This window comes from Tachyglossus aculeatus, chromosome 1 (assembly GCF_015852505.1).
Source record: "Tachyglossus aculeatus isolate mTacAcu1 chromosome 1, mTacAcu1.pri, whole genome shotgun sequence".
Lineage (NCBI taxonomy): Eukaryota > Metazoa > Chordata > Mammalia > Monotremata > Tachyglossidae > Tachyglossus > Tachyglossus aculeatus.
Genome location: NC_052066.1, coordinates 57,279,182 through 57,297,787, shown reverse-complemented (window position 1 = coordinate 57,297,787; position 18,606 = coordinate 57,279,182). Strand labels below are relative to the sequence as shown.

The 18,606-nt window shown below is 41.0% G+C and overlaps 1 protein-coding gene and 1 non-coding gene across 2 annotated transcripts in view; one reads left to right on the top strand and one right to left on the bottom strand.

Moving 5' to 3' along the window:
• Positions 1-18,606, top strand: part of NAALADL2 (N-acetylated alpha-linked acidic dipeptidase like 2) — a 989,255-nt gene that overhangs the window by 498,272 nt on the left and 472,377 nt on the right. The window lies entirely within an intron of this gene.
• LOC119934751 lies at positions 5,297-5,434 on the bottom strand. The gene has a single exon (XR_005453006.1). It is a non-coding gene; the product is annotated as a small nucleolar RNA SNORA7 (small nucleolar RNA).

Sequence of the window (18,606 nt, the reverse complement as noted above, 5' to 3'; positions counted from 1 at the left end):
TAATAATAATTTTGGTATTTGTTAAACACTTACTACATACAAAACACTGTTCTAAGTGCTGGGGAGGAAACAAGCTGATCAGGTTGTCCCACATGGAACTCACAATCTTAATCCCCAATTTACAGATGAGGTAACTGAGGCTCAGAGAAGTTAAGTGATTTGCCCGAAGTCACACAGCTGAGAAGTGGTGGAGCCGGAATTTGAACCCATGACCTCTGACTCCCAAGCCCATGCTCTTTCCACTGAACCACACTGCTTCTCTACTACTAATAGCAATAATAATAACGGCATGTGCCAAGTACTGTACTAAGTGCTAGGATAGATAAAATATACAAGATACAATATATGCATATTGGAAAATGTCCCTGTTCATTCATTCAATCATTCAATCATATTTATTGAGCGCTTACTGTGTGCAGAGCACTGTTCTAAGCACTTGGGAAGTACAAGTTTGCAACATATAGAGATGGTCCCTACCCAACAGTGGGCTCACAGTCTAGAAGGGGGAGACAGACAACAAAACAAAACATATAAACCAAATAAAATAAATAGAATAAATATGTACAAGTAAAATAAATAAATAGAGTAATAAATATGTACAAACATATATACATATATATAGGGGCTGTAGGGAGGGGAAGGAGGTAAGGTGGGGGGGTGGGGAGGGGGAGTAGGGGGAGAGGAAATTGTCTGCTGTGTAACATTGGGCAGGTCACTTCACTTCTCTGGGCCTCAGTTACCTCATCTGTAAAATGGGGATTAACACTGGAAACCCCCATGTGGGACAGGGACTGTGTCCAACCCAATTACCTTGTATCTACCCCAGCACTTAGTACAGTGCTCTGCACACAGTAAGCGCTCAATAAATACGATTGAATGAATGAATGAATGTAAGCGCTTAACAAATATTCTTTCAATCAAATAGCACTATTACTGTTATTATTATGGAAGTAATAGAGTATAAAGATATGCATCCATAAATGCTCTGAGGAGTGATGAGTCTTAAATGACTACGGTGGTAAGTTTTTTAAAGAAAAATACTTAATCCAAAATGGTTTTATTAAGAGTGAGCCCAAAGTGGGACAGGGACTGTGTCCAACCTAACCTGAATCTACCCGAATGCTTAGAACAGTGCTTGGCACATAGTAAGCACTTAACAAGTACCGTAATTATTACTAATATTAGTAGTTCACAGTGGGTCAAATTTTAAGGGGAAGGGAGAATAGATTTATGGTCCTCATTTTGCAGGTGAGTAAACTGAAGTACCCAGTAAATTTTCTGGGTTATTTTTTTGTATTTTTAATGGTATTTCTTAAGTGCTTTCTATGTGTCAGGCACTATAGTAAGCACTGGGATAGATTACAAGATAATTAGGTTGAACACAGTCCATGTCCCACATGCGACTCACAGTCTTAATTCCCTTTCTAAGGCTGAGGTAACTGAGGCACAGAGAAGTTAAGTGACTTGCCCAAAGTCACACAGCAGACAAGTTGCAGAACTGGGATTAGAACCAAGATCTCCCGACTCGAGGACTGTGTTCTTGCCACTAGGCCTTGATGCTCTGGGGTTTCACCTGTCTGTATTCTTGCTTAGTCCATGGAACATTTTGTAGAATGGCTTATGTGGTATTTTTGAGCAGTATTTTAATCACACATCATAAGCTAGAGTAATTAAAATGGAGAAAATAACTAAGAAATTCTTTATTCTGACTAGGAAAATACTATTTTCAGTTTAATTTCAGTTTAAATTTCAGTTTAAAATGTATATATTTTGCTGATGACTGTTTCTAACACCTGTGGTAATTGAAAGATCATGGCCCTTGTTCCCTGTTTTCATATATGTAGAGAAGCAGTGTGGCTCAGTGGAAAGGGTACGGGCTTTGGAGTCATAGGTCATGAGTTCAAATCCCGACTCCTCCAGTTGTCAGCTGTGTGACTTTGGGCAAGTCACTTCACTTCTCTGTGCCTCGGTTCCCTCATCTGTAAAATGGGGATTAAAACTGTGAGCCCCACGTGGGACAACCTCATCACCTTGTATCCCCCCAGTGCTTAGAACAGTGCTTTGCACATAGTAAGTGCTTAACAAATACCATCATTATTATTATTATTTTGTAAAAATGGGATCAGTTCATTAATTGCATCACTTTTAAAAAAATGAATGTGAACTGTCAGACTAAAAAGAAACTTCAGTGTAGTTCATATAAGAAAGATAAGTCCCTAGACAGAGTTAAAAACATATTTTTTTCATTTGCAACACTATATCAACAATTTTCCATTATGATGAATATGCAGAGGTGTTCAATCCCAGCATGTTGAAAGAATGATAAGAAAACAAATACATGTGTGATTCTTGTATGAGCGTAACAGTTTTATGAAACACTAAGTGAATGTTTCCAATAGTGATGAAACATTACCAAATGTCTTATTTTGAGATATAGCCTTACTTTTCACTAGTCCTGCACTGTCAACTCAGTTCCCTCAGAAAAGGCCTGCAACGTTTTGATTCCTTATGATTACTACTTTTTTCAAGGGATTATATACCCCATGTCTATTGTCAGAGCCTAGTTATGAAAAAGGTGAGACCCTTTAAGGAAAATAATAATCAGTCAATCAATCGTATTTATTGAGCGCTTACTGTGTGCAGAGCACTGTACTAAGCGCTTGGGAAGTACAAGTTGGCAACATATAGAGACGGTCCCTACCCAACAGTGGGCTCACAGTCTAGAAGGGAAGCACTGGGGGGGGATGCAAGGTGATCACGTTGTCCCACGTGGGGCTCACAGTCTTCATCCCCATTTTACAGATGAGGTAACCGAGGCGCAGAGAAGTTAAGTGACTTGCCCAAGGTCACGCAGCAGACACGTGGAGGAGCTGGGATTCGAACCCATGACCTCTGACTCCAAAGCCCGGGCTCTTTCCACTGAGCCATGCTGCTTCTCTAATAATAATAATAATAATAATAATAATAATAATGGCATTTACTAAGCAGTTACTATGTGCTTATTAAGTGCAAAGCACTGTTCTAAGTGCTGGGGAGGCTATAAGGTGGTCAGGTTGTCCCAAGTGGGGCTCACAGTCTTAATCCCCATTTTACAGATGAGGTAACTAAGGCACAGAGAAGTTAAGTGACTTGCCCAAAGTCACACAGCTGACAACTGGCAGAGCTGGGATTTGAACCCATGACCTCTGACTCCAAAGCCCATGCTCTTTCCACTGAGCTGCAGTGCGAAGTCATTGGGAAAATATTCAGGCAGTCCTTTCTTCCTGGAAATGGCATTCCCAGAATTCCCTGGGAGATAGGCATCATCTAGGAAAGTAATGAGACAGGTCAATGAAATAACAAAGCAGAGCGCTTAATTCAGGGCTGCAGCTGTGTCCTCTTGGCTTCTTGCTGACTCATTCAGCTCTTCTGAGGTGTGGCCCTTTCATGTGCAGTTTTCGCCGACCACCTGGGAAATTGTGAGTGATTTATCCATGACCGCTAATGTGTTTATAGAACATTGTGTATTTATGGAAATTTTGCATTTCTGGGCATTGTGTATTTATTGAAGTCTGTTAAGTTTGAGCATTTGGATCTGGTCTGGCTTTCTCTTTTCTCCCTCTGGAATTAAAGATGAAATCCATGTTGCTGTGGTGATTTTGCCATTAGTGGGAGAACTATGAAGTTCCCCTTCATTTCTTCAATGTTAACTCTGATATAGAACAACTTTCCCAGAATTAAGCAGAATTGCATAGTGGAAGGAGCATGGGACTATGAAACAGAGAATCTAGGTTCTAATCCTGGTTGTGCCACTTGTGTGCCATGAGACCATGGAGGAATCACTTAATTTCCCCATTTCTCAGATACCTCATCTGTAAAATGTGTATTACGACTGTGAGTCCACATGGGACATGGACTTCGTCCAACCCGACTGGCTTGACTAATTCCAGGGGCTAGTACAGTGCCTGCCACATAGTAACTGCTTAATGAACCCTATTTAAATTTTTTTAAAAAGTTACATGAATTATAATTGTCTTCCTTTAGGGGGAAATCTAGACTCAAGAATCATTAAAAAAGATTGGAGTCAAAACAGTTCTCTACTGTCCCTCTAAAGCCATTAATGAGAATGTAAATTAGATTGTTGTACTTGAGACTATTTCAGTAACTCAAAAACTTTTTGGACGTTCTTTGTTTAAGCCTCATTAGGAAGTTGATAATGGGAACTATTATAAGTAAAGGGGATAAAACAAAATCTCAAAGCCATCCTTTATTTACAAGATGGTGCCACAGATCATAGGATCCTATTCACGTGTGGAAGTGTGGCCGAAAAAAGTGATGTGGAAATAACGTTCCCCTATGCCCTATGTGTTTAAAAAGCTAGGTCCTTACTGCGCTGATGCATTTACCCTCTAGAGGACCTGTCTCTGTTCTGAGGCTGCCTCAGTTTCCCCATCTTCAAAAATTCATTGCTAGAGAAGCAGTGTGACCTACTGGATAGAGCACAGATCTGGGAGTCAGAAGGACCTGGGTTCTAATCTCAGTGCAGCCACTTGTCTTTGGCAAGTCACCCACTTCTTTGGGCCTGTTACCTGATCTGTAAAATGAGGATTAATCCTGTGAGCCCCTTGTGGGACAGGGACTGTGTCCAACCCAATTAACTAGCGCACACCTCTGCTTTTAGTATAGTGTACACCCATAGTAAGTGCTTAACAAATACCACAATTATTGTTATTATTATTAGTAGTAGTAGTATAAAGAGAAGCCACTTTTCTAATTGCTGTGCACCAATTTGATCCATTGGCTCCAGTGGTCTGTCACCAGTCCACGGATATGTTTTGATGGTCTGTTAGTTAGACACGGATTCTGCACGTCTTTAAAATGTTTATGCTGCACTCCTGGCTTGCAAATGCCTCATTTCAATTCACCATGCAATAACTGCTTAGGTATCCTTCTATCATCCATATTCCTCACATGTAGCAATCAGTGAAGCTGTGTTGCTCTTAGTTCTTCTTCAGTGCAGACCCGCTGATTGCATTTCAAACGTTATTCTTGGTAGTTTGTCCCACCAACTGGTGTGGAGAATGATTTATCTTGTCTTATGCCGTTGAGCCATCCATCTCAGACCCATAGCGACTCCAGGACACATCTCTCCCAGAACCCCACACCTCCATCTGCAATTGTTCTGGTAGAGTATCCATTGAGTTTTCTTGGTAAAAATATGGAAATGGTTTACCATTGCCTTCTTCCACATAGTAAACTTGAGTCTGCACCCTCGACTTTCTCCCATGCCATGGCTGTCCAGCACAGGTGGATTTTGACTTATAGCAGATTCTTTTCCACCCGCTAGCCACTGCCCAAGCTAGGAATGGAATGGCTATGCCTCTGCTTGACTCTCCCTCCTGAAGCCAAGACTGGTAGAGTACTGGAAACTCTCTAGGTGTGATTCTGAGAGTGGTGAATGGTTTATAAGGAACACTTTTTTTCTTCTCCCTTTCCATTCTGTCTTACCCTTGCACTTTGATCTGTACCCTTTAAGCATTTGATATTATCCTGCCTTCAGATTCACATCACGTATGTATATGCCCATAATTTATTTATTTATATTAATGTCTATTTCCCTATTTAGGCTGTAAGCTCATTGTGGACAGGGAGTATGTCTTTCAGCTCGGTCATATACTACTCTCCCAAGCATTTAGTAGAGTGCTCTGCACCCAATAAATGCTCAATAAATACCATTGATTGATAACCCTAATTTATTCATATTAACATTTGTCTCCCTCTCTAGACTGTAAATTCACTGTTAGCAGGGAACAGGTCTTGTACACTCTCTCAAATGCCTAGGACAGTGCTCTGCACTCAGTAGGTGATTGATTGATTGAATTTGTTCAAGAAGTTAGATTTGTCTTGTGTAATTGTTCCAGATCTCTCAGACATGACAGAAGTTAGTCACCCCACAGTTTTACTGACCTTTAATCCGTTTTGAGTTGAAACCTGTCATTTTGTCAGCAGCTATACTGGCATTTTTTCTTTTCTATCTCTTTTTCTTTGTGCATTCATTGTGGAGAGTGGACAGTCTAATAATCATAATCGGGTTCAGCATTAACTTGTGGCTCATCAATGGAAGGTTTGCCAGTTCGTAGTGTTTCCTGGGGTTTATTCCATAACTTCCTTTTTCTTCAGAGCTATTTCAGCCTATGGTGCTGTACAAAATCTGCATAATGTTGTGAGGCTAAAAGTTCTTGCCCAATTCTTCCAGTGAATATAGGATAAAAGTGCTGGGGCAAGAAATAGTTTGTTCAGAAATTTTTTGTTTCTGCTGGGTTTTTACTCCAAGCAATCATTATGCAAAGTGGAAAGTATTGGCAATGCTAAGCTAAATTGTTAAAATGAGGCAGTCTTTCAGGATCATTCCTGCTTTCAGGCCTGCTCCAAGAAAACTCATAGGAAGTACATCTTCCAGATTAATAACAGAGATCTCAGAATCCATGGAAACCTATTTGGGACAGGAAAGAAGGGGTTTAAAAGTTTTGAGCAGGAACTGTTGATTGTGGAAACACAGGGAGCAGTCAGAAATTACACACTATCTCAAAGTGAGTCAACACTGTGAGTTATATCAGCACTGAAACTCAGAAGCAGCGTGGCTCAGTGGAAAGAGCCCGGACTTGGGAGTCAGAGGTCATAGGTTCTAATCCTGGTTCCACCACGTGTCTGCTGTGTGACCTTGGGCAAGTTACTTAACTTCTTTGAGTCTCAGTTACCTCATCTGTAAAATGGGGATTAAGACTGTGAGTGCCACTTGGGACAACCTGATCACCTTGTATCCCCCCAGCACTTAGAACAATGCTTTGCACATAGTAAGCTCTTAACAAATGCCATTATTATTACTATTATTATTATCATCCTCAAAAGAGTATTTAAAAGAGCGATATAATGGAAAATGGACATAGCCTCTTTTCAAGCCTAGAATACTGAGGCCTGTCGGAACAGGGAACATATTCCCTTCTTATTGTTCCATCAATCAATCAGTGATATTTATTGAGCATTTACTATGTGCAGAGCATTGAACTAAGAATTTGGGAGCATACAACAGAGTTGATAGACACATCTGCTGCCCATGATGAGCTTATAGCCAAGAGGGGAAGACAGACTTTTTTTATGGTATTGGTGAAGTGCTTACTATGTACCAGGCACTCTGCTAAGTGCTGGAGGAAATGGAAGATCATCAGGTTGGACCCAGTCCATGTCCCACTATGACTCTCGGTCTTAATCCACATTTTACAGATGAGCAGCGGAGACACGGGGAAAGTTAAGTGACTTGTCCAAGATCACACAGCAGACAACCGGCAGAGCCAAGATTAGAACCCAGGTCCTCTGATTCCCAGGATCATGATCTTTCCACTAGGTCATGCTGCTTCCTTGAGTGCATTTATTATGTCTACTAATTCTACTTTATTGTTCTCTCCTAGGTGCTTAGTACAGTGCTCTGCACACAGTAAGAACTCAATAAATACCATTGCTTGATAGGTTGAGCTAAAATGAGGCCTACTCAATCCAGAAGGTAGAACAAGCCCTTTAGAGATATACAGAAGCATAATCTTAGGAAAAAAAACATAGAGGCAGATTTTAATCAATCAATCAATTTATTCATTGAGCAGTTACTGTGCAGAGCATGGCACTAAGCACTTGGGAAAATACAGTATAACTGAATTGGTAGAGGGCAAAGCAGACATTACTGTGAATCATAGATATGTATAGAAGTGCTGTGTGGCTGAGGGTGTCCAAGTTCAGGGACGAAGAAGAAGGGGTAGGGAAAATAAGAGATATGTCAAGGACCCTCTTGGAGATGGAATTTCAAAAATGTTTTGGGGGTGGAGAGAGTGGTTTCTGTCATTATGGAGGGAGAGAAAGTTCCCGGCCAGATGCAGGAACTGGGTGAAGGGTTGGTGGTGAAATAGATGAGATCGAGGTACAATGAGTAAGTTAGTGTCAGAGGAGCGAAGTTGGCCTGCTGGGTTGTAGTAGGAAATCAGAGAGGTAACAGAGGAGGGGACATGGTGATTGTGTGCTTTAAAGCCAATGGTAAGGGATTTCATTCATTCAATTGTATTTATTGAGCGCTTACTGTGTGCAGAGCACTGTACTAAGTGCTTGGGAAGTACAAGTCAGTGACATATAGAGATGGTCCCTACCCAACAATGGGCTCACATTCTGTTTGATGTGGAGGTAGATAGGCTGGAAGTTTGTGAGGAGAGGGGAAACATGGACTGGTCCAGGTGGCTGAGTGAAGTATAGACTGGAATGTCAGGAGGAAGGGAGGTCAGCAAAGCAGCTGATGAAGTAGTCAGGTAGGATAAGATAAACACTTAGATCAGCATAGTAACAGTTTGGATGGAGAAGGATGGGTGGATCTGAGTAATGTGTGAAGGTAGAATTTACATGATTTGGCGACATCGAATATGTGGGTTGAATGAGACGGGTGAGTCGAGGATAAACCCAGATTTACGGGCTTGTGAGATCAAGAGGATGGCAGTGCTATCTAGAGTAATGGGAAAGTCAGGGGGATGGCAGGGTTTTGTTGGGAAGAGAATCAGTAACAACCATCTATCCTGATGGATGTCAATCAAGTGGGTACCTGCTCTCTCTGAGAAAAGCCTTCACAAAAACTATGTTAGAAGATGTGGATTCGAAAACAGGTACTGTAAATCTCAAAGACATCAGTGCCACAAGACTCTCTTTTTACATGCTCACGAGTTGAAATGAATGTTCAGTGTTGCGTAGGACTTTTCATCCACACCTGCATGACTGGATATGATCTCACCGTTAGAAGTGACATCTTTGAATATAGGAAGCATGCTTATAGATGTGCATAATTGCTTTATAAAATTGCCTGTCAAGATTTAAACTAGTGACCTGAAAATGACAAGCTGCAGCCTTTATTATCAAACCTGTCGAAAATCCCATACCTGTTTGCCTTATTCCACATCTTCAGCTGTCTCCATAAAGCCCCATATTATTATTCCAGGGAGATGGAGCTTCTTTTATATTGAATCAGAAACCAATTGCCTTCCAAAACTTGTATTTTCTTTCTGATAAAGTCGAACTTCTGGACTGTTGCATTAAACATGGAAATTCCAAGACTGAAAAAGTCTCCCAATCATGCTTTAATGCTCTTCTTTGACATACATTTTGTGTGGCTTTTCTGCATCATGCTCCTTTGCTAATGGATACCTTATGAGAAAGGTGCATTCAGTTTCACTTATTGCTCTCCCATAGAAACATTTATAAGCAAACCTTTCTTCAATCTGAAAAATAGCTAAGTAAAGTGAGATATGGAGTAACCTGTTTGTCAGTTTTCATATGTAAATAGCAGAGTGTCATTGTAGTGAGCAGCAAGGCCCATTTCCACAGATAAGTCACTTGGTAATAGGATTCCTATCTGTGCAGTAGAGAAACAGAATTTAGAATCATGACAAATTTTCTAGGAAGCACTAATAGAAACTCCTGTTGGCTTTATAATGTGAAGCCAGAGGTGCACAGTGCAATAAAAACTTTTTCAGTTATCCAGAATTTTCAGCATGATTTTATTTTAAAGAAATCTAGGTATGCTATACTAGAGATAATAAAAATGTGTTCACAATTTTAAGGTTGGAAGACTTTTTTTGCACTCTGCTCATTCTTTTTAAAGGTAGTTTGACAATATTCTGTTGATTAACACACCTAAAATCATAATTACAGGGCTTCTACAACAAACATATAAAGATGATTGGGAAAGAGTCCATTTATTTATTTATATGTGGTATTTGTTAAGCACATAGTGTGTGCCAGGTAGATACTGGATAATGGGATTTGACATAGCCATGCCCCACGTGGGGCTCATAGACTTAATCCCATTTTATAGATGAGCCAACTGAGGTTCAGAGAAGTTAAGTGACTAGCCCAAGGTCACTTAGATGGCAAGTGGCACAGCGGGGATGATAAACCAGATTCTTCTGAAAAATGTACCTTGTAATTAAGTTGACATAAGCCTCGAATGACCTGTATATGTCCCTGTTAAATAACAGGCAGGACCAAACTTATTTAATGAGAAGCAGCATGGCTTAGGGGATAGACCATGGGCCTGGAAGTCGGAAGGATCCGGGTTCTAATCCTGGCTCTGTCATATCTTCTGTGTTACCTTGCGCAAGTCACTTAAATTCTCTGTGCCTTGTTGTGAGCCCCCAGTTTGTACCAACCAGGACCTTCCTGGACCAGGAAAGCCTCAGTAGAGTTCAAACCTCACCTTTGATCACCAAGGTTGCTGTGGAAAGTTTTTTTACTTAGTTTTACCAATGTGCAAAGGAGTGACAAATACACACTCTCACTCACTAACTCCCCTCCACTCCACCAAGGGTCCAGTACCAGTCTGTGGTCAAAGGAGCCCCTTCTTCCAAGGCTTCTTCTTTCTGCTTGCAAGTGCTGCTGTCTTCTGCTGCTTCTGAATGCTGCTCTCCTGCTGCTATCAGCATGCTTCTGCTCCTCTGAGAAATTGTTCAGTAAAAATGAAGGAGGGGAAGTGTTTTAGGTGGGTAAAGACACAAGCAGTGGCAAAGTTGAGAATGAGAAAGTTGTAGGAAGTTAATCTGCGAGCGTAAGCTGGGATAGAGCATGAGAGAGAAGATAAAAAGTAATAATAATGATGGCATTTGTTAAGCGCTTACTATGTACAAAGCACTGTTCTAATCACTGGGGAGGATACAAGGTGATCAGGTTGTCCCATGTGGGGCTCAGAGTCTTAATTCCCATTTAGGGAACTGAGGCACAGAGAAGTTAAATGACTTGCCCAAAGTCACGTAGCTGACAATTGGCGGAGCCAGGATTTGAACTCATGACCTCTGACTCTTTCCATTGAGTCATGCTGCTTGGAAACCAGCTGGTGATGAGCCATGAAGTGAATGATTCTGAGTTTTGGGGTTAGGAGTTGGTGTTTATATCTGTAATATATTTGTATCAAAGTCAGTCTCTCCTTCTCCCACTGTAGGCTCATTGTGGGTAGGGAATGTGTCTATTTATTGTGCTCTCACAAGCAGCTAGTACAGTGCTCTGCACACAGTAAGCACTCAATAAATACAACTGACCGACTGATTTTAGACAAATAGGAGTGGGGAGCCATTGAAGAGTTTTGAGGAGAAAACGATATGGGTTCTGATTAGCTCTGAGGTGGAGATAACATGAATGCAAGAGGAAATCCAAAATTACATAGATAATGATAATTGAAGCCAGATGAACAGATAAACTCTAGACATTAAAATAATCAAAGCTCCAACCCTTTGTCAATCAACCAACCAATTAGACCTCTCAATACCCTAGGACTTTGTGCAATTGAAATGGGGAGAAAGAGTCAAATCAGAACAGCAAAAAGTAAAAGGGAGACATCAGAGCCCAGGCCTTCCCTGGGATTAGGGAGAGGGTTGAGGTAAAAATGCATTTTCCTTAGGATATAGGTTGAACCCTTGGCCTCCACTTGTATGGTCAATGAGTATGGGGAGGGGTTATTGTGCTCATTCATTCATTCATTCATTCATATTTATTGGAGTGCTTCCTGGGTACAGAGCACTGTATTAAGCTCTTGGGGGAGTACAATATAATGCTAAACAGACACATTCCCAACCCACAACGAGCTTACAGTCTAGAGGGGGAGGCAGACATTAATATAAATAATAAATAAATTACCGACGTGTATGTAAGTGCTGTGGTGCTGGGAGGGGGTTGAATGAAGGAAGCCATTCAGTGTGACACAGAAGCGAGAGGGCTAGGAGGAAAGGAGTTTCCTCTCCCTAACAACATACCATATCACAATTACCTAGATCATTTTTCTAGAAAAACGGTCAGGACATGTTTCCGGGATCATTTTTCTACAGAAATGTTCAGGACATGTTTCCCTACTCCGCAAGAAACTCCAGTGTTTGCTCATCCACCTCCACATGACACAAGAACTCCTCACCATTGGCTTTAAAGCATTCAATCATCTTGTCCCCTACTACCTCACCTTGCTACTCTCCTACTACAACCCAGACCCCACACTTCACTCTTCTAATGCTAACCGTATTCTCTGTACCTCAGTGATGTCACTATCACTTCCAACCCCTCACCCACGTCCTTCCTTTGGCTTAGAATACCCTTCCTCCTCAAATCATTCATTTAATCGTATTTATTGAGCGCTTACTGTGTGCAGAGCACTGTACTGAGCACTTGGGAAGTACAAGCTGGCAACATATAGAGACGGTCCCTACATAACAGTGGGCTCACAGTCTAGAAGTGGGAGACAGACAACAAAACAAAACATATTAACAAAATAAAATAAATAGAATAAATATGTTCAAGTAAAATAAATAGAGTAATAAATATGTACATACATATATACAGGTACTGTGGGGAGGGGAAGGAGGTAAGGCAGGGGATGGGGAAGGGGAGGATGGGGAGAGGAAGGAGGGGGCTCAGTCTAGGAAGGCCTCTTGGAGGAGGTGAGCTCTCAGTAGGGCTTTGAAGGGTGCTTAGTACAGTGCTCTGCACAAAGTAAGTGCTCAATAAATATGACTGTATGAATGAATGAACTACTCTCCCCACACTTAAAACCTTACTGAAGGTCTGTCTCCAAGAGCCTTTCTCCAAATAAACCACCCTTTCCTCTTCTCCCACTCCCTTCTGTGTCACTATGACTTGCTCCCTCAATTCATTCCCCACCCCTGCCCTGACCACAGCCCCACAGGACGTAATGTATATATCTGTAATTTATTTATATTAATGTCCATCTCCCCCTCTAGACCATAAGCACGGGCAGGGAATGTATCTGTTTATTGTTATATTGTACTCCCACAAGTGCTTAGTAAAGAGCCCTGCACACGGGAAGAACTCAGTAAATTAGATGGAATGAATGAACAGGTTAGAACCATCTTTACTTGGAAACTGGAGTCTCAGATTTGCAGAAAATAATCATGGCAATGGATATGACAATTTGAGTATGATATCTGAGTATGAAATTAAAAGAAATCAAAATTCCCAAATGGCACTGAAGTGAACTTTCATCTTTCAGTGATTTTAGTTGGATCAATTTTGATTTGGCATGTCATCAGCCATGTTAACCATTGCATTTTATTTTTTTGATGATCCAATTTTAGACTTTTTAAAAATTTGACAAGACTCTTTGGAGGCATTTTAAAATTTCAAGAGCCTGCTGTAAGCTCCTTTTAACGTAGAAGCAAATGTCACATATTCTTACCAAAGTCCCTTAGCATAGACCATATTTGGCATATTTTAAACAATGTATTTTTTCCAGGACTTCCAAGGTGTTTCAAAAATTAAAATAATTTAAAGCATATTGGATATTGCTTAGATTGTTGGAAGTAAAAGTTTGCATCTAATGTGTTATGTAAAAGAATTGGAAAATAAGTTGATTTGATTAATCCTTTCTTTTTCACAATTGGTACTTGACCATGGTTCATAGTGTTGATTTTGAAAAATGGAAAGGCAATCTATAATAGAAGTATTTTTTGTATGGGTTCATATTTGGAGATGTCAGAGAACAGAGTGACACGTGAAGAAATCAATTAATCTTTCAGCTTTATAGCTAAATATATTCTAAGAGAGTGGAAGGGTTAAGCCTGAATATTGTTAACTTTCAGGAAGTCGGGGCAAAGTTAACACCCGTCAATTTGCCTGCTTATGAATCACCAGGAAAGATTGTGAACCCTGCATCAAACAGTCAACTGGCTGATTTTTTAACAATTAAAGATGTAATTAGATTTACAATTGAAATTTTGTCTAGTGTATTTTAGAGTCTGGCAAATCGGGATAAACCAACTAATCTTTAACTCAGCATGATCTCTGTTCCAGTCCATTGCTAACTGTACTCCAAAACTGTGGGTGGTTTAATTAAAAAAAAACAAAAACAAAAACCACAATTCTTAAGCATCTTCTTCCACACACTTCCCCATGTGAATTTGCTCATCTCATTGAAAGTGTATACAAAACACTATCCCAGAGAGTGACAGCTGGAAAAAAATATTTTAAAAAAGGAAAATCAATTAAAATACGTATCAAAGAAAACAGTTTGTTTGCCACATATTGAATTTTTCCTGAAAGCAGTTGTAAAGTCATCCAGTTATCCTAGAGTATGCCATAGGGGATTTGTATTGTTTCAGGAAATCATTTTTTAATGGTTTTTGGAACACTTTTTAATTACTTATGACAGCATTTATTAAGCACTTACTATGTGCCAAGTACTAAGCTAAGCACCTGGGAACTAAAATCATACACACAATACCAAGTGCTTAGTACAATGCTCTGCACACAGTAACTGCTCAATAATTATCATAATCATAATAATTTGTGGTATTTGTTAAGCACTTACTATGTGCCAGGCGGTGTACTAAACACTGTGATGCATACAAGCAAATCAGGTTGGACACAATCCCTGTCCCACATGGGGCTCACAAATCTCAGTCCCCATTTTACAGATGAGGGAACTGAGGCACAGAGAAGTGAAGTGTCTTGCCCAAGGCCACACAGCAGACACATGGCAGAGTTGAGGTTAGAACCCATGACTTTCTGATTCCCAGGCCCATGCTCCATCCACTATGCCATGCTGCTCCCAGTAAATACCACTGATTGATCAATTCCCTAATCAATCAGTGCTATTTATTGATGGCAGAGCACTGTACTAAACACTTGGGAGAGTTCTGTACAGTAGAGTTGGTAGACAGTTTCCCTGGCCACAAGAAGTGCACAGTCTAGATGGGGAGACAGACATTGAAATGATTACATAAGGAGAAGTGCGAGAGAAATGGGATAGGGCAGTAGTGTGGTCTAGTGGAAAAAGCATGGGCCTGGGAGTTGGAGGAATTGGGTTCTAATCCCAACTCTGCCGCTTGTCTTCTGTGTGGCCTTGGGCAAGTCACTTCTCTGTGCCTCAGTTCCTTCATGTACAAAAATAGGAATTAAATACCTTTTCTCAATCCCACTTAGACTGTGAGTCCCATGTGTGCCCTGATTATCTATTATCTACCCCAGGGCTTAGAGCAGTAATAATAATAATGATAATAATGGCATTTATTAAGCGCTTACTATGTGCAGAGCACTGTTCTAAGCGCTGGGGGGATACAAGGTGATCAAGTTGTCCCACGTGGGGCTCACAGTCTTAATCCCCATTTTACAGATGAGGTAACTGAGGCTCAGAGAAGTTAAGTGACTTGCCCAATGTCACACAGCAGACATGTAGTGGAGTCGGGATTCAAACCCATGACCTCTGACTCCAAAGCCCGGGCTCGTTTCCACTGAGCCACGCTGCTTCTGTGCTTGGCACATAGCAAATGTTTAAGAAATGTCACAGTCATTATTATCATTACTATTATTATGTGTACCTAAATGCTGTGGGGCTGTGGTTGGGGTGAATAGCAAATGCTTAAGGTGTACAGATTCAGAAGGAAGGCCAAATAGAAGAAATGGGGACTTAGGGAAGTGATTTTGGAAGAAATACAATTTAAATGAGGTTCTGAAGGTAGGGTAGGGTACCTCTTCCAGGAGGCCTTCCCAGACTGAGCCCCCTCCTTCCTCTCCCCCTCGTCTCCCTCTACATCCCCACTGTCTTACCTTCTTCCCTTCCCCACAGCACCTGTATATATGTATATATGTTTGTACACATTTATTACTCTATTTATTATTTATTATACTTGTACATATCTATTCTATTTATTTTATTTTGTTAGTATGTTTGGTTTTATTCTCTGTCTCCCCCTTCTAGACTGTGAGCCCACTGTTGGGTAGGGACTGTCTCTATATGTTGCCAACTTGTACTTCTCAAGTGCTTAGTACAGTGCTGTGCACACAGTAAGCGCTCAATAAATACGATTGATTGATTGATTGATTAGGGTGATTGGTGGTCTGTCAGGTAACTGGGAATGAGTTCCAGGCCTGAGTGAGGATAAGGGCTTGGGCTCGATGGCAAGGCAGAACAGATCAGGCTATATCAAGTAGGTTGTAATTAGAGGAGTGGTGTTTATAGGGTCACAGCGTAAGTGGGAGGAAGAACAGGTATTTTATGGATGAGTATTAAGAGTGGTGGAAAATCAATGCCCGTAATTACTGAGTACCTATTGGGGCAGACCACTGCACTAGACAGTTGGGAGATTTTTTTAAAAATCTGGGAGGATTTTAGAAGCCAAAGCGATGATCTCTGCCCCTGAGTTTAGCATTTGGCATTACTTGTAACAACTCAACATACCAAAACATACCAAATTGAGCAAGCAAACAAAAAGAAAACTGTAGAAAGGGAGAAACACAGTGCTTGAACTTCCACACCACAGAGGTTCTGTCTGGGAAGAGCAGGAGTGGCAGTGATCATCTACCCTGTACAACCTTCCCTCTCCCACTATGCAAGTGGATTCATTCACTCACTCATTCATTCAATCGTATTTATTGAGTGCTTATTGTGTGCAGAGCACTGTACTAAGTGCTTGGGAAGTACAAGTTGGCAACATATAGAGACGGTCCCCACCCAACAACAGGCTCACAGTCTAGAAGGGGGAGACAGACAATAAAACAAAATATGTGGTCAGGTGTCAAGTCATCAGAATAAATAGAAGTAAAGCTAGATACACATCATTGACAAAATAAATAGAATAGTCAATATGTACAAGTAAAATAAATAGAGTAAGAAATCTGTACGAACATATATACAGTTGCTGTGGGGAGGGGAAGGAGGTAGGGCGTGGAGGGGGAAGAGGAAAAAGGGGGCACAGTCTGGGAAGGCCTGTGCCTGCAATGGGGGCAGGTGGGCATGTGGCTTGGAGCCTGCACCTCACAAATCCTCTGCTGCCCATAAGAAGGTTACAAGCTGTCCAGGACAGCCTCAGCCTTTCTCTCAACTACCACTCCATCCAAATTGCTACCATGTCCATCCAAGCACTTATCCAGTCTTTCCTTTATTATTGTATCAGCCTCCCTGCTGACCTCCCTGCCTTCTGTTTCTCCCTACTCCAGTCCATACTTCACTCTGCTGCCTGGATCCTTATTCTACAAACACATCAGTCCATGTTTCCCCACTCCTTAAAACCTCCAATGGTCGTCCATCCACCTCTGCGTCAAACACAAACACCTTAACATTACCTTTATAGCACTCAATCACCACGCCCCTCCTACCTCAACTCTTTACTTTCCTACTACAACCCAGCCTACACACCTCCCTCTTCTAAATGCCAACTGTAGCTTAGTCTCATCTATCTCACCACGGACCTCTCACCCACATCTTGCTTCTGGCCTTGAATACCCTCCTCCTTCATAACCGACAGTCATCACTCTTCTCCCATTCAAGGCCTTATTGAAGGCACATCTCCTCCTAAAGGACTTCCCTGATTAAGCCTTTTCCTTTTCTTCCACTTCCTTCTGCAATGCTCTGACTTTCTTTATTCATCCCTCCACCCTCCAGACCCACTGCACGTATGTACATATCCATAATTTATTTATATCAATATAAGCTAATTGTGGACAGGGAATGTGCCATGTATATCATTATGTACTACTCTCCTAGGTACTTAGTACAGTGCTCCGCATATGGTAAGCGGTCAATAAATATGATTGATTGATTCACTGATCCTTTCTGAGCATCACTGGGGAGATTGTAGGATTTCTTAACCAAGAATTGTTTTCCTAGAGTGGTACCATGGACTGCCCCCTCCAGCTAGCAGTAGCTGAGACAGTAGTAATAATTGTAATGAAGACTAATGGTATGATCGGGAATTAAATGGGTACAATGTGCAAAGCACTGTGATAAGGATTTAGGTAAATCTCAGATTAGACATGTTGCTTACCCCACATGAATGTTCACAAACGTACTTTGTTTTCTGCTAACCTCTTGGTTGTCATCGTCTCTGAACTTTCGAATTCAATAAACCACAGACATTCTCCTTTATAGAGCCCCACTGAAAACATATCTCTTCCCAGAGGTCTCCCCCTATTGTTTTATAATTTCCCTTTTTTATTCAATTCATTTCAATTCATTCATATTTATTGAGCACTTACTGTGTGCAAAGCATCGTACTAAGTGCTTGGGAGAGTACAAGGCAACAACAAACAGACCCATTTCCTGCCCACAATGTGCTCACAGGTTAGAAGGGGAGACAGACATTAATATACATAAATAAATACATAAATTAATTGCAGATATATCATTTATATCCCCTCTGCTGCCTTTTCAGCACTTCTTGGCCACTTGAACACTTCAGTTCTCAACAACTCCTCCAGCATTTCTGGGTGGATCTTATATACCTTATTATTATTATTATTATTATCAAGTGCTGTCGAGTCGTTTTCCGATTCATAGCGATTCTATGGATATATTTTTTCCGGAATGTCCTGTGTTCTGCCATGATCTGTAGACTTTCTAACGGTTCTTCCGTTATTGTTGTTGTGGTCTCTAGCCATCTAGCTGCTGCTCTGTATCTTCCACTTTTTCCCTGGACGTTTCCTAGCATTAGTGTCTTCTCCAGAGAATTAGTCCTTCTGATTATGTGTCCAAAATATGCTAATCTAAGTCGAGTCATTTGGCCTTCCAAAGACCACTTTGGCTTAATTTGCTCCAAAATCCATTTGTTCATT